The 22,608-nt window shown below is 38.4% G+C and overlaps 1 protein-coding gene across 8 annotated transcripts in view; it reads left to right on the top strand.

The window, feature by feature from the left end:
• The window catches only part of atp2b2 (ATPase plasma membrane Ca2+ transporting 2), a 166,163-nt gene that overhangs the window by 30,952 nt on the left and 112,603 nt on the right, over positions 1 to 22,608 (top strand). The window contains exon 1 of one of the 8 annotated variants that reach the window (XM_060858711.1): positions 17,922 to 18,043. The exons of the other annotated variants lie outside the window; for them this stretch is intronic. The gene's annotated coding sequence lies outside the window, so the exon portion shown is untranslated. Of the gene's footprint in view, positions 1 to 17,921; positions 18,044 to 22,608 lie in introns of those variants that run through there. 8 annotated transcript variants of the gene reach the window in all.

Below are 22,608 nucleotides of genomic sequence, written 5' to 3'. Positions count from 1 at the left end.
TTTGTAAAGAGTGCTTATTTAAAGTAGGTTATTTAATTATCGTCCCCCTTGGACCTTTCTCCTGCTTATTGGATGATTTTTATTTTTAGTCTATTTTGTAAAAATCATAGATCAGAATGACTGTAATCAGCAAATCTGTCCTCAACAACTTTTGTAGCCTGTTAAATGAAAGCTGTGTGTTTTAACTGCGCAAAACTTTTGTTAAGATGGTTTTGTTATTATTTGTTAAAGTGATTTATGATGCTAGTGACAATAAATAGCAAGTGGAATAATGGTCAGGAAAATATTCAGTGCATTTTTTCATGATTGTTCAGCTTTAATAGGGCTACACTCGGACTGGATTGTCTACATTGCTTTGCATCGAAGTACATACCAAATAAATAACTGTGAGCCTGCCCCGCATTATAATCTTAAACATTCATTTCTGTAAATATGATTCAAAATCATTTCCGTAAATTTGCCTACTATAAATAGACATGAATGTTAAAGATTATTCTTTGTGATTATTCAGATACTATGTATGTTCTGGTTTGATGAATTCTAAATAGTTTTTCTCTATGACTTTGGTGGTACTAATAATGCTGTGGGTAATGGTACAGTGCCTAGAGTACATACAGAAAAATTATACCAGTGGACCTCTGTGCTCGTCCTGATGTTTTAAATCTACAATTCCACACGGAGCCATTGTTTTATTGTGTCTCTAAAGGAAAAGCATTGCATAGAAAACCTGGCCAGGCCATTTATTTTAATTAAAAAAACATCTATAAAGTAGTGACCATGAGACAAATGTGGAATTACAATTATTTTGCCTGCAAACACCCAGGGGGAGCCATTAGGCTGTGAACTCGGGATGCCCCGTTTGGCTGTAATAAGTCTCGGTGGTATGTGTGTGATAGAAATCGGCTCTCGGCTTTGTGACGACACAGCGATTCAAGTGTCGCTTGAAAACATAAAACCTTCTCCATTAGCTTTTAGTATGCAACCATTTTATCAATAACACACACACTATAGTTAGTCTACGGTTATCAACAAAACTACTTTAGCAAGTAATAAAACTGTCCCCAGTACTGACCACAGTCTAGTGCATGGAAAGTGCTAATTATTCTTTCTTCAGTTCTCAAGGCTTCAGTTCTAGTGGACTGTTTTTTAATCCAGCAGTGATACTGTGATGTTTATAATCCCATCAATGCTGCCACATCAGGGCCACACACAATACAGAGGTTTTGTTATTGCTGTTCTGTGTATTGACTGCCATCTGGTCAGTGTTCTTGTAGTGGTGATCCCTTTCCACTGGTAGACAGTGTAGATAAGGGATGACAGATAGGCAGTTGTTAGTCATTGTAGACCTACAACATGTACTCAAATATTAGGTTTGCATACAATTGCTTGAAGTGCTTGAAGTAGGAAAATATAAATATTAGTACATCTCTTTTTGGCATGTTAGTATGGGTGTAACTGGTTTAAGCAAATCATTAAAAGATTAATTGAATTAAATGTTGTAGAGCATGTTTGCCTGACACCTCTTGTGCTGGGGGTTTGATTCCCACCTTTGCCCTTTGTGTGTTTTCATGTTATCCCTGTGCCACAGGGCTTTTTTCTGGGTACTCTAGTTTCTTTCCCCAGTCCAGAAATGCGTTGTAGGCTGATTGGTATCTCTAAAGTGTCAATAGTGTATGAATGGGTGTGTAAATGTGTGTGTGATTGTACCCTGTGATAGTCTGGCAACCCTGCCTTGTTCCCCAAATCTGTTGAAGAAAGAAAGGCTCCATGTACCCCATGACCCAGTAAGATAAGTGGTGTAGAGTATGGATGGTATCAGGAACTGCAGGAACATTTCCCTGCCAAAAGGAGTTTTTGGCAAATTTTGCCAAAGCCAAAACCCTTCCTATTGTTATTTTTTCTAACCTTGTCACCTGTTTCCCATTTGTCCTAATGTTCTGCCCTATATATGCCTGTCCTTTTGTACGTATTTTGCTTAAGTCATTGTCTAATGTTGCATTGCTTTTTTTGAGCAAACTAATGTTTATCTGTAGTTTGTCCTGTCTTCTGTAGTTCAAGTGACGTCTTTCTGTATCCAGGCATTTATGTTATGTTTATTTTATTTGTCATCCAAATCATGTCGTTAGTTTTGTTTTCAATCAATAAAACTCCAAGTTTAGATTTTAATCTTGCACATGGGTCTGATTCTCTGTTTCATGGGTGTTCAAGATCTCTATGAAGTTCTGGGCTCGATCCCCACCTCTGGTGGAGTTCCGATTCATGACAGATGGACGGATAAATGTTGTTTGGCTTTTATTTAATGAATACTTCGGTTGCACCAAAGGGGACCAATCAAAATGCTCAAATGAAAAAGCATGTGTTACAGTGTGTATAGGAGCACAACCATGTGGTAAATTTGAACTTGCATGGAATGGAATGTAGAGTAAAGCAGTAAATATGAGAGTATTAATTTTCAGCTTTTGTAAATCAGTTAACTGCATACATTGCTAGCTAAATGAACACGGCAGTAAAGATGAATTACTACTAAATGTTTTACTACTAGAAGTTTTAAAAAAACTAACATTGTGGTAGCAAATATACTGTCAGTTAGCTGTACTAATGCCTAGTGGACACACTCAAGTTCCTCATATTTTGGAGTTTTTTGCACTCCGATTTGTTTGTGTTGTTACTCTAGTGTTGGTAATCTAAACCAGCAGTTTGTCTCATTTCATTGTTTGAAATTATGGTCATGTAGATTTGTCATTTTGGAAAAAATGGTTTTCAAATTTTCTTTATTTCTACTATAATATTTATTAATTAAACACAAACCTTTACCTTTTCGCAAAAACCTTTGCATTTTCGCAAAAGAAAGCTAATTGTGGTTACTATAGTACAGCTCTGGCTTTGAAAGCACAGGTTTTGCCCAGATACCATGGTTACCAATCCTGGGAATCCAATCCTGCTCTAGATGGAATTTACCCTAAGGTTTTGTGTTACACACTACATGGCAGAAAGTTTGTGGACACCTGACCATAACACCCTATGTGGTCCTCCCTCAAGCTATAGATTCAAAGTTAGAAGCACACTATTGTACAAGATATCTTTATTTGCTAAAGCTTTCCAGTTTCCTTTCACTCAACCTCGGAAGATAACCCCATACATGTTCTAGCATGATATTTTTTCTGTGCACAAAGTGAAGAGCATGATTTGTCCTGCACAGAGCCCTGACCTCAACACAACTGAACACCTTTGGGATGATTTGAAACACCGATTCTACACCGACACCAGACCTACTAACATAACATCTAGGTTTGACCTCACTGATGCTCTAATGGCTAAACAAATTCACAAGCCACATTACAAAATGTAGTGGACAGCCTTCCCAGAAGACTGGAGATTATAACAACATTATAACAGAGGACTAAATCTGGAACAGCATGTTCATCAAACAAATATGTGTGTAATATTAACGTTTTCATTTGCCAATATACTATATGCACACAATTACAGAAATATTAAAGAATACAGAAAATCTTACCTTACCGTACTTACCATAATTATTTATTTACTAATACTATTTTTCTGGATAAGGGAGGACTGGATATCCTCTTGTAATGAGTCTGTCTGTGTTTTGCCCTGTTTCTGTCTGCTGTCTACCTTGCTGTTAATTGTTTGCTCCGCCCACTCATTTGTCACCATGGGCACTAATTGAACTCCATCTCTCCCTCAGGTGTGTTATCTTAGTCACTGATTGTCTCTGCTTGGTGATTGGTTCCTGTTTGTTATATCTACTCTGTTTGTTCACTTCCCTGGTGTTGGTCGTTGTTGGATGTTTGTGTCTATGTTCCTGTTTCCCGTTTGCTTAGTGTTCTGCCCTGTTTTGCCTGTCCGTCTGTTTACCTGTTTCTTGCTTTGATAATTAATAACGGATTGAACTGCATTTGGATCCTCACTCGCCTTTGTCTCACCGCGACACCCCTGCATTTGCCATTTATTTGTGCGTTTTTTCCACAGACAATTCACCAGCAAACTGCATCACTTAATATTCTAACTGTGAGTGAATCTTCTTACAGAACACGTATTCTTTTGATTTAAACGCATTTAGTGGTTTAAGTTACAAGTTATACACAGTTAGCACTCTGACACGCACTTTTAACTTGTTTTCTCATGCTGCACACTCATGCTGGAAAACAAAAGAGTATCCATTGTCCACCAGTGCATTCACATACTGTACTTGCATCTGGCAGTCTGGTAAATCTGACTTCAAAACAGTTTTACCACCAGTTTCTACAGACTTAACACCTTTCCTTCCATTAACATCCACCATTAACTCACCATGTTTTTTACTTACACTCAAACTGTAGTCAGCTGTCAGCACTCAGTTCTCTCCAGTTCTAATTGTGTTCCACTATAACATATTGTAGAGGCTGTAAAAACATTTTCAGTAACCACTCTCACTCACTCACTCACTCATTTTCTACCGCTTATCCGAATTACCTCGGGTCACGGGGAGCCTGTGTTTCAGTAACCAAATCCGAACAAATCCTTATCTCCATATATAACAGTGGCTCGATGGTTTAGGCTCTGCTTCAGCAATTATAAGTTTGGTGATTCAAACTCTAGCTCTGCCAAGATGCCACTGCTGGGTCCTTAAGGAAGAACCTCAACTTCACTGCTACAGGGATGCCGTAATACGTCTGAGCTCAGCCTCCTAACATGCTGGGATATATAAAGAAAAGACTTTCTCTGTGCTGTTATGTTAATATAATAAATAAAACGATGACTTCTAATCACAAAACACGAAAGTAGTATCAAGGGTAAATATGTAATATACATAGGTACCATTGTTCCACAGTAAATTCATAGTTGTGATTAAGTACCATAATTAACCATCGTAAATTTTCCACCAGTGAGAAGTGGCTTGAAAGTGCCACTAATGTTCATGCTTTAAGTGAAGTTAATTGCATTTCTTTTTTTGTTAATAAAACATGTCATTGTACATTATTTAAAACATCATTTAAAATGGAAACTAGTGATTTCTGGAGTCACTGCAGCTGGTTGCTCTCTGCTTTCATGTGGTTTGTAAGTGTATGTGTGAAGATTTGACTTACTGTTGTTCTGAGGCAATGTAATGTCATCCTCTGTCTTCATTTAAGCCCATTTACAGCACACGGCAGTTAAGCTTCTATTTTAACAAGTGTTTCAATCCACACCAGCTGTGTGAAGGCTGCTGTATGTTTTCTACATGATATGTTGCACGAGTGAGGGCAGAATGAAGTGCGCCTTATCGTCTTGATCGGCTGGCTCTGTTCTCCCAAAGGCAGGGTGTAAAGGTACTGTTAAAGAAGGCAAAATCAAAGTTGCAATATATGAAAAAATTGCTGTACCAGGAAATGATCTGTTGCTTGAGGAATTTAGGTACAACCAGAACTGGTACTGTTACAGGACAGTTTAGAGAAAGAAGTGAGAGATTGGGGAGCGTGACTTTCTGATTGTCTTTTGTCACAAATGTACATATTTTCACATTTCTGCCTTGAACTATTGTTATTGTGCACAGTGCCTACTTTGACAGCCCTCTGTCCCTTGCATATTGGCTTGTCAATTGGTGTTAAATTAATATTGGCAGCACTCTTGCGGCCCTTGAATACATCTGCTTTGAACTTTAACCCCTATTTTATAGTACAGCATAACGAACATACCAACATAAGTTTAGAAAATGGTTAGCAGCTGCTAATATGCTGATATGTCTGTTGAATGTGCCTGTTGATTTACCTATTTTATCACTCTCTGGCAAAAAATGAAGCATAAACTCTATGGTAATAAATTAAAACTAACAATCTCACTATTTATACAAATTGTATTTAACTAGTCACATTCCAGTAAATGAACATACATATAATTTCTCAATTTCTACTCAGATTTCTGATCTACATAGATCTCCTGAGCTTTATGATAGGCTTTGTAGAATATAAAAGTACTGGCATTATCAGCCATCATGGTGATGCCAGGTGGTGGATTATATGTTTTTCAGAGAATCAGCTGTATTTAGGGCAACAGGCCTAAATAATAACCTGCTGATTGCAATCCGAGTATTTTGAGGAAAAATAAAGCAAATAACATTTATGTGTACTGGATGAAAATATTATAATGGTACATCTAAAGGTTTAAAACACTATATGTTGCATAACTGGCAACAATATTAGTGCAGAACAGGCACGTAAACCATAGCCATTTATCAGCGTTTGTGTGTGTGTGTGAGAGAGAGATCTAGATTATACAAAAGCTGTGGAGGTGTTGTAACTAGGTCAGGACCATTTGGGTTTTCATATTCAAATGAAATCATAAGTCTCTTATTTATGTTTAATATGGCTAGTTTTTTTTTTATTAAAGTAAACAAAGAATTTAAGTCCATTATAACTCTTAAAGGAATCAGTTGCAATTAAGCTGCTTTCGTTTTCACAGCCATTTACACTGATTGTCTTTACAAGAAAAGATTCTCAACGATCCAAATTAATTTATTCCAATTGCAGATTCCCAATAAAAAGATTATATGTATCCTAAACTGGACACAATTTTTTCATATGCATGCTAGATTATGCCAAAGTTATGCACATGCATAGAGTGAGGTTTAGTGTCAGTGTTACCATAACAACAAGAAGCGTGTGAGTCTGGTCATCGTGTTCAGCTCTTTAATCACTCTGCATGTGTTGTTGACAAGTTTTAAATTATTTCTGTCTAAGCAAAACGGCAATGAAGTGTGATTTTTAAATGGTCAGCATGAACAATTGTGACCAAGGTAAAGTTGCATAACATTTCATATTTGCTTGACATTCAGAAACAAGGATGCTCTGGTTGTTGAAAATAACATGACTCATACATTAACCATCACCCATTACCCATGCCTTTACTCATCTTCTAATGCAACAGTAAAGGTCATACTTTAGGAATAACTGCACAAGAAATACCAAATATCTCCCAGCTATAGACAAAAGGTCCCCCAGGTACAGACATCCCAAAAAAGAAGATGGCAACATGGGCTCTGTGCCTGCAGAACCTGGTAAAGTAGTTGTGGCCCCTGTGCCTGAAGAACCTGGTAAAGTAGTTGTGGCCCCTGTGCCTGAAGAACCTGGTAAATTAGTTGTGGCCCCTGTGCCTGAAGAACCTGGTAAAGTAGTTGTGGCCCCGTGCCTGAAGAACCTGGTAAAGTCGTTGTGGCCCCTGTGCCTGAAGAACCTGGTAATGTAGTTGTGGCCCCTGTGCCTGCACTCTCTGTAAAAACGGTGTGGCCTCTGTGCCTGTAGTATTTGGTAAAATAGGCGTGGACTCTATACCTACAGTCTGTGGTATAGAAAGCATGGCATTGGTGCCTACAGTTCCAGTATAGTAGGTGTTGCCCCCATGTCTACATGCCAGTAAAGTAGGTATTGTGCCCTTGTTTACACTCTCAGTAAAGGAGGTTTTGCCCCATGTCTAACAGTCCTTGTAAAGTAGGTTTTGCCCCTTTTGTCAGTTAAGTAGTCACACCTATTGCTTGATAGCCCTCATTAGCCATCAACACACTGCTTGTGCTTGTGATGTGGATCGCAACCAGACTGCAATTTTTTACTCTTTTATGTATTTATGAAGGTGGAAGGATGAAGCTGCGCTTTGCCCTTGACATGATCCTGATCTATTTTGTCGATGCAGCAGTCAGAGTAGCTCTTATCTCAGTAGCAGCATGACTCTTTTCTTGCAAGATCTCTCACTTTAATGACACTCTGGTACCAGTTATTTTCCTGGTCTCAGACAGACTGCGCAGTTAAAAGCTGTGTGTCAGGTAATAAGGCTTCATATTTCAGTTTATTTTCAAGCCTCTCTATTAGGCCTATTCCTCACTAGCTGTATGCAGAACAGGCATGTATAAAAATTATATATTCACATCACAATATTTACATATCTTTTTTCATGGTTTATAATAATGTGTCTAAAAGTACCCAAATCATCACAATTTTCATCTCTCTAGCAAATAAGACTGCTCTAAGACTGCTGTCATTATGCTGCATTTTAAATAGTACAGACTAGTACAACAAACGCTTTCCGAAATGACTGTCATGCTGGTATAGTGATAAAATGTTGAATCCTGATTATAAAACAGAGAATGTCAAATATTTTGCCATATATTATGTAAGAAATGCAAGCTCATGCCTAGTGGAGAATGGTCACACAAAGCTCATTATCATGAGTGTGCTTAGCAGTACAGTAAAGCTGTTTGATGGGGTCTAGTGAATACATCCTGACTTACATGACATTTACATAATGAAAGTGCACTGGTGCTCATTTAGTAATAGATAAATCAGATGTCCAGGTGTCCTAAATATAACCAGTGTAACAGGCATATAGCTTTTTTCAAGGTTACATGATAGTTAGTATTATAGAACTGTACAGTTATTAAAAACTAAATAAATAATGAATATTGACTTTTACAAATACACACATACACTCACTCACTCACTCACTCGCTCACTCACTCACTCATTTTCTACCGCTTATCCGATACACACATACATATTTAAAAAATTTGTTATTATTAATGGGAAAATTAACTGGTGTGAATCAATAGCTCAGTAAGATGCGAGGTCTCACTATATTTTTGTAGAGTTTTCAATTAATTTACTCTCTGTGGCCTGATTAGTGACATGGCAAAAAAAGTAAAGGATAAATTAATTCAGTACGCATAACATACTTTTACGTACACTCTTTATTTTTAGCTGTAAGCTAACTGTTAATGGTTAAAGAATGAAAACGTATCTGTTGTCACCATTCAGTCATGTTGTTTATCTTGACATTTGTAAGCTAGGCATTTTATGTAATTTGGCACTTGAAATTTTTGTGTCATTTACACAATTTGTCCTCCCCTCTCTAACCTGTCCATTGATGGAAAGATATCACCATAGAACCACCACAGGATAACTACCAGCCAGATATTATTTGTATGATGACACTCTCTTGATCCAGGCAGTGTGTATGGCTCCCACTTAACTCTGGCTCTGACTCTGCTCTGAAATTTCTCATCCTCAGAAATGTTGATAGAATATTATATTACGCTGTGGTTAAAAAGCTGGTCAGCAGTAGTTCTGGGTTGTTTCCGGTACACTGATGGACAGGGTGTTGGCATGACTGACAGAAGTGTCATTTCTGTCCCATATTTTGTTATGCACACTACATATAAAATGCACATGTGTAGTACAGTAAGTATACCTAATAAAATGACCAGTGAGTGCAGGCACAAAAGAGGTGTGCCTAATTACCTGGCAACTCAGTGTAGATATGCCCCTGAGACAATCCAGCACCTAGTAGCAGTGAATGATGCAGTCAGAAACCAAAAATAGCAACAATTGTATTCTAGGAGAACAATTTTACTCCTACTGTAGTTTCAAATGCAGAGTGGCAAAAAAACACATGCTAAGATACTGTTGGACTTTTTAAATCCAGGCAGATAAGCAAGAAATAGTGAATGAACATCAGTGTAGTATTTATAGATATGCAGAAGAAAACAGTTGTGGAAGATGTTGCAATCAGGACTCATAGTAAACATCTAAAAGGAAGGAGAAGGAGGAGCTGCAAAAAAACCAAGAGCTGAAAGGGGAACTACTGTGAAGAGGGACATCCCAAGAACAGGAAAGATTTTACATTGCATTCACCCAAATTCCCAGCAGGCCACTGGCAAAAGACCCAAACGTGAGCGAAGATACCCCTCACAGGATGTAAAACAAGACCCATTCCCTGTGGCTAAGGTAAAGTGTACATGCCAGTGATTCTCAATATTAACACTAAAGTACTATTAGTGTGGGATGAGTTTTCTAGATGTATGTTTGTTTATTCTATTGTTTAATGTTATTGATTATAGGCCTGGGGTTGTATGGCTTGTGGCCACGATTATCTAGGGACACGTGCTAATTACTCTTTGAATAATTTTCTTGAAGAATAGTTTTTCATTCTGACCAAGTCCAAGTAAATGTCATCTGTATGTTATTGCATTAGATCCAGTCTCATCCAGTGCTTGGTTTCAAAAATAGAAAAGAGAGATTCCTAGAGACCATGAAACCTTTTTCCTATATACAAAGGAATCTTCACCAATTATGTTAATTTGGATGGATATTTGGAAGGAAATTTGAAATGAATAGTATGTAGGTAGTTATTCAGGAAATGGTATGACTTTCTCTTTTTTGTCTTTGTAATGCAGATAAACTTTTTCAAACCAGACATTACAGTATGTTAACAATTTTTAACCATTACTTGTAAGAATGACCTACAATAACAAGTATTGTTTCCCCAAATACTAGTGACTAGGATATAAACAGGACTATAGAATGAAAAGAAGAAATATCTAGATGTGATTGAAGTGATGTTACCATGGTTTTGCCCTTTGTTTTCTGGTCCTCTGTGTAAGGCAGAACTGTAGAAATCAGGGGCACTAAGCTCATGATCTTCATGTGAATTTGTATTAATTATTAGCTCAGTGTACCATTTCGAGGGTTGGAGTGCTGTTCAAGCTCTTTTCGCGCTCAGTCACAAACATCGTTCATACTGCTCGCTCGGGCCACCCTGTTGCTTAGCAACTAGAATCCCCCCCCCACCACCACACACACACACACACACACACACACACACACACACACACACTTTTTTTCCAAGCTCTAAATCTCCCATCGGTGGAGTGTGTCAAACATGCATATTCTAGAAATTTGTGAATCTTTGAAAGCCCTTATTTACTTTAGCTATTTGGTGAAGCATCTTGTTTTGCAGTAGCATGATTTAGAATGTCTTATAAACATTACGCATACAAAATTTACAGTGCTGCTGTAAAAGCTTCTAAGTTTAGTGTGAATTTAAATGGAAAAGCAGAGGGGAGGGTTTGACTGGTGACTGCTACATGATTTTCTTCTAATCCACATTATTTACCTTTCCTACGCAGCTACTGGCTGTAGACTGAAACAGACAAATTTCAGACTGTATAATGTGAAAAGAAAATAATGTTGCATTGGTGCAATTAAATACTGTATGCTTGTTGGTCTATTTGTACTGGATTTCGTACAAGAGAACCTGGTTAAATGGTAAGAGCAGGCTATATAAGTGTAAGGTTTTTCCTATCTGTTTAAGCTTTAAAATGAACCCTACTACATGCTCCCTGCCAAAAAAGACGAGTTTTTAGATGTTGTCTCAAAATGTATTCCAAATTATGAGTGTATATATATATATATATATATATATATATATATATATATATATATATATATATATATATATATATACACACACCCAATTTGTCATGCAAGTGGTGCCAGGTTGTCCAGTTGTGCAAGGACTGAGAAGAAACATCTGGTTTAAACTGGTTTTAGATAATATAGAGGGTGACATAAAATAACCCTAATAAGTTTTCCTTTCCAGTCATAACCAAGAGTTGCCCAGTGGGATGTCTTTTCTCAGCATTGACTAAAAATCAATACATGAAATCCTGGGCAAAATTCAAGCAGGCAGGGATTCTGAGTGCTGGATGGACTTTCAGGTTAAATGCTTGTGGTATGGGTTTTAGCTTGTGTTTCAGCCTGCGGATGAGTTTTCCCACCTCATCTAACATTAAGCAAATCCGCAATACTCACCTCTACTTAATGGCATCAGTGTAATAAGAGAGGTACCAATATCACTCATAACCTTACAACCTTTAATCAAAAACTAACCATATTGAGATCGTTTCAATTTGACCAATTGGGAGAACAGATCATCTGTCTGCCTGTTTTTCTTCTATCATATGGGAAATAATAAATTGTGCTTGTTACCTGATATGTCCTCACTTTTAAGAAGAACATATATATCTTGAGAATTAACTCTGGCCATCATTTTGACCTCGGCAACCTGTCTCGAATCCCATGAAATCAAAAAAGATTACTGAGAGCCTCTGATAGATAATCAGCTAATTAGGACCCACTCAGGATATAATAGTAGCACTCCTTATAAATCAGTTACACTCGGATACCTCACACGGAAAGCACATGGACACCAAAGACATATGACATCTAGCTAGTTAGAAATGTAAGAGTTGAAAGTTAGATAAATTATAATGACACCATGAATTAAATGTTTACATTTTTAAACCAAAGTCACGCAAACAGTTTTTTTTATGTTAATTATACTTAAGAACATGCTTCTGTGGGTGTTTTTCTGTTACATTATAACTGGGATGTATTATAAAAACTATATATTTTCTATGTTAAGCTGCTTTGTGACATTGTCCATTGTTAAAAGCATTACAGAAATAAAATTGAACTGAATTGAATGAACCTTTTCTAAAATATCCAAATCACATTTTCTCCCAATTCTCACGTCTGAGGTGAGCATAAACTAAAGCGCTTTGTCAATGTCTGCATGATTATATTACATATAAAACATGAATACACAGGTGTCTAGGTGTCCTATTAAAGTGTTCTGTGAGAGCATATACATGTTTTAATGGGCTGTGCATTTAATATTGCAATCACAATTTAGCACATACACAAATGTATCATAGTTGAGATAGGTTGAGCTCATTGTTTGAATGAAGGTGCTGTGGGGGTCTGTGAAATGATTTAATGATCAGTATGGCACTGATTTGTCATTTCGAGCATACAAGGGCTTTTAAAAGTACACTTAATTGTGTATCTTTATTAACATGGAGCAATGAAACACAAGGCTAATGCTTTTGTTTTTGCTGCACACTGAATAACATATACATTGCTAAGCAACTTAGTATCATGGTACCTTTTGTTTGAACACACTCATTTTTTAAGTAATGAACAATATTGGAATATGTGACTGCAAGGTGTAGCTTGTTGCCCAGAGGGCCAGATTGGAAGTCGGAAAAAAAAATCAAGATAATCCACCAACGTCCTGGAACCTAGATTAAATGTTACCAAAAGAGATAGAAAAGCAAAAGTGTGAAGAAAAGAGAAAGAAAGGATATGCTCATGATCTAAAACATATAATCTCATCAGTTAAGTGCAGACTGATGGCTTGGGCTTACATGTCTGCTCATTCTGCTGACATTTTGGTCTCTAGTCTCATATTAAGGTTTTGATCTCAAACACAAATGTCTTCAGTACAAAAACAACAGAATTGGTCTGACTGTTCCAATACATTCGGAGGGGACTGTTGTAGATTGTGTTCTGTCTGGAACAGTTTGTTAAATGCAATCAGCTGTTTTAGTGTCAGTGATGCATCATGAAATAAAATACACCGTTCAGTGAATAGTCACTTATTTCTCTTGTTTCAGAGTGGGTGAAGATCAGAATTGTTCTGGTCACTCGTCAGTCAAGATACAATTAGCGGCGCAAATGTAGCCGAATACAATGCCTGTATTTTGGCTGCCAGGTTTTACATGGAAATGCAGCCAGCCACCTGCATTGTGATCATTGCAAATAACTGGCTTTCGTAGGGATAGAATTAGCCTCACTGTCAGGTTTGCACAGGAGACTTTGGGAAATGAGGCGTGCTAAGACACTAATAGGTAGACGTTTTCTGCTGCAGAGCCTTGATGCTCTTGCTTTTCCCACACATCAGGATTTGCACTGTGTTGCTATGTTGAAATCTGTGGGAATTTTTGCTGGTCATAAAAGTTGTTTGAGTATAAATCACAAAAGGCTTTTAGTAGTTTTTATTGCCACAGATTACTGAGAAGTCAAAAGGAACTGAGGCAGTAATGTTGCTAATGTCATTCTGAAACTTGTGGAAAAAAAAAGAGCTTAAAATTTACAGAGCATAAAAATGCATGCTGTTGTAACATCAGCATGTAAAGAAAACAACACATTTCTGAAACTTTAAAACCCAGACCTTAGGAAGATATTAATTAGAGCTGTAGTTTGCTGCAAGAGGAGCAAATTGATGTTAATATTACAGATTCAGAACATCAGTGAAGTTCAGCTTATCAAATGAACACCAGTATGAACAAATAAAATAAAAATATAATTGGGCGAATAGTGTATACTGAGTTAGTATGTACAGTATTTCATAATTTGGATGAAGTTGAATTATAGAAATTAAACAGTGTAACACATTTGAATTGGAGACAATGTATGACATCCTAGAGCTTCAGTGAATATGCTTTTAACTGCTAGGTTTGTTTTTCCTTCCCATTCAGCAATAAATTTAAAGATAAATGACTTGAATTAGTATTTGGATTTGAAACGGGTGTTAGATTTACAGTATCAGTTGGAACAACAGCAGGTTACAGGAAGACATAATGTGGTAGTATACACTGTATAAGTTGCAGAAGCTACGCTGCCTAAAAACTAGCTAACTGTGTAGAGAGTTCTGTGGAGACAAAGTTTTTAGACAAACCTTTCAATCATTGGCTAGAGGTGAAGCTTGTTTGTGTGTGATGGGAACCTGTCATGCAATGGCAGCACAGGTTCCCTGTCATTCTCTGGAGATGATTTTCTGATAAAGTGAGTAGCGGTAAGGTTGCTCACTTCCTCCCTCTACAGCATGTCTGCCTTCAGCTGCAAGGTCAGAGCGAGGGAAGGAATGGAGGGAGGGGGAAAGAAAAATACAAGCAGCATCCTGATACTGCAGTCTTCACTCCCAACCTCTCCCCAATTATAATATAAACAACTCAGGGACTTATGACCCGACTGCCGTTTATTATTATTATTATTATTATTATTATTATTATTATTATTATTATTATTATTATTATTATTATTATTATTTTATTTATATACAGAAAACTACACCATATGTCATACACCAAAAGCTCAAGATTTTGTAGCTTTTAAGAAAGGAGCATTATGTAAAACAAGAATTGAAATATTTTTGTAAATATCTGCTATAATAAAAAAGCAGAATTGATATTAGTAGAGCTTTTCTCTAGCTTTACTTTTATATTAAGGGCTTTACGGTGCATAGCTCGGTTCAGCTCTAGAGTTAAACCAGTTTATTGTAGCACACCGCATGAAGCCAAAATCTGTATGTTTATTTGAGAAGATTGAGATGACAGATGAGCAATAAGATCCCAGTTTATGCTTGTCCTTGTGCCGCAGAAGTCGTTCATCATCAGGTAACGACTCCAGGGACCTTGAGATGTCATCGACCTGAAGAGGAGAATATTTCCTGCTAAATTACTCAGGTCAAGGGTCAAGTGCCTCCAGAATAGACAATGCTGATGAAGAGATTTTTATGTTTACTATCTCAGATCTTGTTGTTGGCTCACTTGTAGATGTTTGGTACTTTTGTAGATTTGTTTCCATCCTCGATATTTTTTCAAACACTTTCTAAAAGGGCCTTTTAAACTTTTATCATTGGACTACATTTTTATGATTCATGCAATGTGCCAAAATGTTGATTAGCACATTTTCTCAAAAGCTAGCAGTATGTCACATTTGTACATTTCTCAAAGGTAGATCGTTGCTTCAGAATATTTAGCTTTGAAAACCAGGACATGCAGGTGACTCTCAATCAATGTAATGTACATCTGCAGCTATAAAACTTGATTTGAAGCTGTCTACACTTCAATATTGCATATGTCATAAAGTTTTCTCACAGAGTCCTTCAACTGCACACAGACTGAGAAGATCGATAGCTCTTTATGGAAGTTTGCTTAGCGTCTGTGTGCTTTTTCTGCATCCTGAGTTTTTGGTGCACTGCAGCTCTGGGCTGAGGAGAGGAGCTGCATTGATATGCAGAGACTCTTTCTGATCTCCATCACTGCCTCTCCCACTTCTGCTGTGCAACAGCCTGACTATTCCAACATGTATAGAACTGATCACATGATCAACCATTTTAGCTTTGTAGTCGGTTTGGTCGAAGGATTAAATCGTAACAATTGACATACAGTCCTATCTAGGTTTGTTAACAATTTAGAACATGCCACTTTTGGTGGCAGACCACTCAAGGTTGGTGATCAGTATAAACCCTTCCACTTTCCCCTAATGAAGTCCTTTGTTGTTTTGCTAGTGTGTTTTGGGCCATGTTAATGTTGCTTGATGAAAGTCCAACCAATTAGATTGGATGCAATTCTGTTGCATTTCTGTAGATTTCTGAAATCATTCGGCTGCTATCATCAAGAGGTACATTATCAATAATGGTAGTATCAATAAAAATAGTGGAATCCATTCCTGAAGCAGTCATGCAAGCCCAAGCCATGACACTACCTCCACTTTACTTGATCTATAAGCTTGTATGTTTTGGATCATGAGCAAATCCTTTCTTTCTGTACACTTTGGCATTCCATCGCTTAGATGTTGGATGTTTTCTTGGTTCCAGAACTTTTGCGGTCTCTAATTCTTTCTCTAAACTGGCCTTACAATTCTTACTGCTAATGAGATGATTACATCTTGCAGTATTGTCTCTGTGTTTCTCCTTTGTAAGTCTTCTACAAATGATGGATTGTGATAATTTCACAATGCCCAGTGGGAGTTGTTGTTGATATCACTGACTGATATCATTGCTGTTGTGTCCTTAGCCAAACTGATCGATATCTGATTGTTAGTACACCAGTGTTTGTTTGTTTTTTTGTTCTTTTAAACATTACAAATTGTTGTATTAAGTATCCCCAATGCTTGTGCAGTTGATCAATATTCCCTCATTTCTCAGATTCTAAATGTCTTGCTTTTCTCCCATATGCAACTCTGTGGTATTGTTTGCCTTCTCAAGAACTCTGTCCTTCTTACTTGCTTACTGAAGACCGTATGTTTATTAAAATGTCTGTTGTTTAGAGTAATCTATTAATCATCACCATGTTCATAGTGTGGGGTCAGAGCTCAAGCCGACAACATTAAAATAGAGAAAAAATTCTTGTAAACAAGGAGAATCAAGAGTCAAACCCAGGAAGTACTATGAGAAGCTACAGTACGAGTTAACAAATGGGAAATAAAGTGAGTGCAGTGAGAAAGGAAATCAAAATGGTCTCATTTGGAACCCTTAGAGAATCATTTAATCATTTAATTGTTAGCCAATTGACAATTTTTTTTTTTTATAGAACATTGTACAAATAAGATGGAAAGTAGTGTATGAGCCTGATTTGACTTATAAGCTTTACTGGTTATCTACATAGCCTCATTATAGTTTAAAGTGGTACAGAAATAAAAGGAAGCATGGTGGCACAGTGGGTAGCATCTGGGGTCTCTGAGCTGATCCTGAGCTCACCTTACTGTCTATGTGGACTTTTTCATATTCTTACTGTGCCTCTATAGGTTTCCATCAGTTTCCTCTCAGCTCAGCACTCAATTGCTTCTACTGTAGGTGTGAATAGTTGTTTAAATGTGTAGGTGTTTGTGCTTGGCATAGAATCCAGGGTGTATTATGGGCTCATGCGCAGTGTTTCTGAGCCTAACTAGGATAAAGGGGCTTGCATGACGCTAATGAGTATCAGTTGTTTATCGCAGTTTCAGTGCAAATCTACAGAAGCAAACTTCAGACACTAACCATGTCTTAACTATGACCTATGGCTATTATTTTAACCTTTGAATGCTAGAGTGCAAGAGTCATAAAAGGCCATTGTAGGACAAAAAAAATGTAATAGTTGACATTTTATAAAAGACTCAATGTTGTGGCTCAGGTCCGATAGTCACTAATCATCCTGAATGAGTGGGTGTCCTTGAAAGTCCGTCAGTGTCTCCATCCTCTTGCCTCCTACCGTTTAATGCAAAGTGGCATCTTCCTGCTGGTTTTCCTCCTCCATCTCAGGGGGATGCTTTGTCGATCAGGGTGGGTGTATGTGGTGGGTTTCTTTTGTGAATAGGTTTAGTACGAATTTTTTCCTTTGCTTGTTCTTTCCTTTTTTTTGCACCAAAAAAAAACAGTATTCGTCTTTCTTTAATGTTTGTCCTTTAATTAAGACACATAAAATCTTTTCACCCCCAGTATTTCTTATTCTGCAGCCTTCCTGTCCAGTCCATATTTCTCACCCCCTAATCTCTGTCTGACATGGTATAGGCTGAGTGTGCAGTGCCTCCTACAATCGTGCTGGGCTTGTTGAGTCTGTACTGATGCTGAACAGTGATTACTCCACTGTGTGATCGATGCCTGTTTGGATTTGACATGAATGTCAAACTGAGTAAGTCAAACTTTAAGTCTCTCTTTCACTGTATACACTGTACTGGAACTCTGTCTTTTCCTTTTTTTTAGTTCTGTCTGTGGACGCAATTGCTTTGCAGAGTGGTGTTAAGAAAATGTCATGTACTCTGCATGTGTGTGTGTGTATGTGTGTATGTGTGTGTGTCACATCTCTGTCTTCATGCAGTTAGGTTTAGCACCTCGGCAGGTGGAAACAACAGTCGAGGAATGTGTCAGCTCTTAGTCGTGCCAACTGGGCTGCATCCGCTAAAAATAATTCTTCTTTTTTGCCTTCTCCTGCTTTAATGGTGTTGTGGAGAGTGGAGAAATCTTTATATGAATCTTAGAGTCTTGTGAGACCAGCATGAGAAACACTTCTTATCCATTTCTCTATCTTTCTCACTGGAAGCTCATATTACACTTCAATGTGATTTTCGCAGATCCCCATGTTTGTTAATGATGGATGGCAGGGACAGTTGTAAGGACTGAGACGTAGCATTTTGGTGATAGAGACAGATGGCACTGACCAGCTACAGTATCATGAGGCAGGCTGAGTAGGGACTTTAGGTGTGTGGGGTAAGAATGACGAGCTCTCGCAGAACAACCAACCTCTACTGATCATACGGCTCATGAGATAACACTTTGTACCAAATCTGAAACTGTTTATCCGTGAGGTATGCAAAATATTTAGTGACGGAAATTAAAGCATTAATATCGGTCATTATCGATGGTGTGATGCTGATTCACAAAACAAAACTTACATGTCATCATAAGGCTTGTGAGTATATTTCACGGCATCCCACCGTCACATCCCTGATTATTTTGTATCACTTACTGTAGTTACTCACAGTATGTATTTTAGTTAAAAAATAAAAAGAAAGAAATCAGTCCATAGTTTGAAGGTAAAGTCTATTAAAATCAGCATTTGTTTTAGTGCAGTAGAAACACCTGATTTGCTGGGCTTAGTGATCTTGAGATTCCATATTGATAAATCATGCAGGCACCTCAAGGGCAATTGTGTACCCATATATTTTAATTATTAATGATGATTTATAGATGGGGTAGTCTAAAAGCAATAATTTTGTAACTAAAATGATCTAGTATAAGAACGTCTGCTAGAGATGCCTTTTCTTCAGACTGATGACTTTGGTGACTTAATCATGAGATTCTTTCAGCTCAAAATATCTTCCCTGCCTATTTTTTTCCACCCAACTTGCTGATAAATTATTGGCCCCCAATTGTTTCAGTTTGTGCTATGTACACACTTCCAGTGGCTGTACTATAAAGTTGCCAGTAGCCGTTCCGACTACTGGTTGCCATGGTAACAACGCTTATCCGTGTGGGGATGCAATTAGCATTCCACTTCACAAACAACAAATCAGTTTTCTTGGCTCAAAAATTAAACATTCTGGAGGGAGGTTAGGCGTTTCTGTATAATTGTCTGTATAATTACTGTAGGCATTTGTGTATAATATTCATTCATTCATTCATCTTCTACCGCTTATCCGAACTACCTCGGGTCACGGGGAGCCTGTGCCTATTTCAGGCGTCATTGGGCATCAAGGCAGGATACACCCTGGACGGCGTGCCAACACACACACACTCTCATTCACACACTACGGACAATTTTCCAGAGATCCCAATCAAACTACCATGCATGTCTTTGGACCGGGGGAGGAAACCGGAGTACCTGGAGGAAACCCCCGAGGCACGGGGAGAACATGCAAACTCCACACACACAAGGTGGAGGCTGGAATCGAACCCCGACCCTGGAGGTGTGAGGCGAACGTGCTAACCACTAAGTCACCGTGCCCCCGGTATAATATTCAGTTTGTGTATAATTGTGTATAATTAGGCATTGTAAAAACTTCCATTGGTAGTTGTTACACCACTTTGCTCCATATTTGTGTTAAGTTAAACTTTTCTCAACTTTGTCGCCTACATGGTTGCTGTCACTCATGTCGCTGGAAGTCGGCATTCAAAACGAACGGTCTCTGTAAGTCGCTGTATGCTGTAGCATAACTCATGACAGCTAGAAATATGAGAAAGTTAGGGCTATGATTTTCACCAGAACTTCTATTCAGGTAATGTCATAGGGCTGCTGATCACCTCTCACAAAGAGCGCTAACAACCCTATTCTTATATTCATTTTTTCATCTGTCAATCATTGTCGATATATACTGTAGCTGCTCCATTAAGAGAAGAACATATAATTCAGACCTCAGGGCATTGGAGTAGTCAGGGACAGGGTTGTTAACATGCCAATCCAAGTTACAGTCAATATTTTAATCAAGGAAGTGATCTGTTAATAATAGACCATGACAGGCAGCACCTGCTGGAAGCATAGGATTTAATTAAGTACACACTTAACATTTGTGTATATTGTGGTATTATGCAGTAACAATAACAGCAGTGCTTAAAGGAATATGTCAAGCAATAAAGAAATAAATACAAAGCATAGTATTGCTACTTTAATTGAATGATATTTTAATATATAATGCATATTTAAATATGTGACTGTAAAATAGCAGGTATCTTATCATCTACAGTATCTCACAGAAGTTAGTACACCCCTCACATTTTTATAAATATTTTATTCCGTCTTTTCATGTGACAACACTGAAGAAATGACACTTACGTAGCTAAAATGTAAAGTAGTGAGTGTAGAGCTTGAATAACAGTGTAAATTTGCTGTCCCCTCAAAATAACTCAACACCCAGCCATTAATATCTAAACCGCTGGCCACAAAAGTGAGTACACCTCTAAGTGAAAATGTCCAAATTGGGTCCAATTAGCCATTTTCTCCCTGGTGTCATGTGACTCGTTAGTGTTACAAGGTCTCAGGTGTGAATGGGGAGCAGGTGTGTTAATTTCGGTGTTATCGCTCTCACGCTCTCATACTGGTCACTGGAAGTTCAACATGGCACCTCGTGGCAAAGAACTCTTCGAGGATCTGAAAAAAGAATTGTTGCTTTACATAAAGATGGCGTAGGCCAGTGGTCCCCAACCCCCGGGGTGCGGACCGGTACCGGTCCGTGGACCAAATGGTACCGGGCCGCCCAAGGAACATTAAATTATTTCCATTTTATTTACTGTGGTGTATTTCTCTCGGGTTTGTGCGACTTTCCATGGACGAGAGGTTAACCGGGAGCTGAGAGACGTCACCTAAAGCCGCACCAATACCGCGCATGCGCAAAATATCATGATATCGGGTCAGGTTTAGGTGACGTCTGGAGCTGAGCGGCTGCAAGCGGCAGTGGCGTTGTAGCTTTGGTGGAGAGAAGGTGTGTATCGCTCTTCTCTCTGTTCACCGGTACTTTCTCATGTTTAACAGTGCTTGGTGTACGTGTATATTGTGTTTGCTCAAATTTAACCCACAAATTAGCAAAAATGAGTACGAAACAGACGTCGTTAGAAAGTTAGAAACTCTGCCGGTGTTCTGGATTAAAGTAATGGCGGAATACCCTGAGATTGTCACCACAGCACTTAAATCCCTATTGCCATTTCCGACATGCTATCTGTGTGAAGCGGGGTTTTCTGCAGTGACGGCAACCAAAACAATACAACGGAATAAACTGGACATAAGCAACACACTTCGGGTGTCATTGTCTCCTATTACCCCAGATGGAACCGTCTCGTTGCAAAGAAACAAGCTCAGGGTTCTCATTGATTTAGCGTTGTAGTGAGTTAAAAAGGCATGCTTAAATACAATTAAATGAAAATTATTAATTTTAATTTAATTGTATAGCTGCCACTCCCCACCCCCAGCGGGCCGCGGTAAAATTATCAAACATTGACCGGTCCGCGGCCAAAAAAAGGTTGGGGACCACTGGCGTAGGCTATTAAAAAGATTGCCAAGACCCTGAAACTGAGCTGCAGCACGGTGGCCAAGACCATACAGCAGTTTAACAGTCAGAAAAGGCCTTGCCATGGTCGACCAAAGAAGTTGAGTGCACGTGGTCAGCATCATGTACAGAGGTTGCTGAAACCTGTAACAATGTCCTGTGGTCTTATGAGACCAAGATAAACTTATTTGGTTCAGATGGTATCAAACGTGTGTGGTGGCAACCAGTTAAGGAGTACAAAGACAAGTGTGTCTTGCCTACAGCATGCTGGTGTGAGTGTCATGGTCTGGGGCTGCATAAGTGCTGCTGGCAACGGGGAGCTACAGTTCATCGAGGGATACTGAAGCAGAGCATGATCCCCTCCCTTCAGAGACTGGGCCGCAAGGCAGTATTCCAACATGATAATGACCGCAAACACACCTCCACCAGCTACATGATGTCATCATGGAGGAGTGGAATAGGACTCCAGTGCCAACCTGTGATGCTCTGGTGAACTCCATGCCCAAGAGTGTTAAGGCAGTGCTGGAAAATAATGGTGGCCACACAAAATATTGACACTTTGGACCCAATTTGGACATTTTCACTTAGGCGTGTACTCAATTCTGTGGCCAGCGGTTTAGACATTAATGGCTGTGTGTTGACTTTACATTGTAGCTAAGTGCCATTTCTTCAGTGTTGTCACATGAAAAGATATAATAAAATATTTACACATATGTGAGGG

This window comes from Tachysurus vachellii, chromosome 22 (assembly GCF_030014155.1).
Source record: "Tachysurus vachellii isolate PV-2020 chromosome 22, HZAU_Pvac_v1, whole genome shotgun sequence".
Lineage (NCBI taxonomy): Eukaryota > Metazoa > Chordata > Actinopteri > Siluriformes > Bagridae > Tachysurus > Tachysurus vachellii.
This window is presented reverse-complemented; position numbering and strand designations above follow the sequence as displayed.